At 40.8% G+C, this 392-nt stretch overlaps 1 non-coding gene across 1 annotated transcript; it reads right to left on the bottom strand.

Annotated features, from left to right (window-relative positions):
• Positions 1-20: 20 nt before the first annotated feature.
• LOC129115913 (5S ribosomal RNA) lies at positions 21-140 on the bottom strand. Its single transcript, XR_008533300.1, has one exon. It is a non-coding gene; the product is annotated as a 5S ribosomal RNA (ribosomal RNA).
• Between the last annotated feature and the right edge of the window lie 252 nt (positions 141-392).

Here is a 392-nt window from a genome sequence, read left to right as displayed (position 1 = left end):
TTTGTAAAGAGAGTGAAAAAAGCTTACAGCACCTGGTATTCCCAGGCGGTCTCCCATCCAAGTACTGACCAGGCCCGACCCTGCTTAGCTTCCGAGATCAGACGAGATCGGGCGTGTTCAGGGTGGTATGGCATATAAGCAAATATTGTGCCTACCAAAGGTCCTTTTAAAGATACTATATCACCACGCTTTGCTCTTTCGTCTATACAGGGAGCGCCTGCAGATTTCCAGACACACTCACAGCTTTTTTAAATGTCAAATCAGAATGTACAAAGTGGCTATAAGGATCACAAATGTAGTGCAGTAAAAATATTAATATTTACTGTTGAAATGTAGAATACGTTAGCATAAAATTGAAAAGAAAATGATCGATGAGCTTGGGAATGATGAAA

Source organism: Anoplopoma fimbria, unplaced genomic scaffold, assembly GCF_027596085.1.
Source record: "Anoplopoma fimbria isolate UVic2021 breed Golden Eagle Sablefish unplaced genomic scaffold, Afim_UVic_2022 Un_contig_2189_pilon_pilon, whole genome shotgun sequence".
NCBI classification, from domain to species: Eukaryota; Metazoa; Chordata; class Actinopteri; order Perciformes; family Anoplopomatidae; genus Anoplopoma; species Anoplopoma fimbria.
Note: the sequence above shows the minus strand (reverse complement) of the source record. Positions and strands in the feature narration are given on the sequence as shown.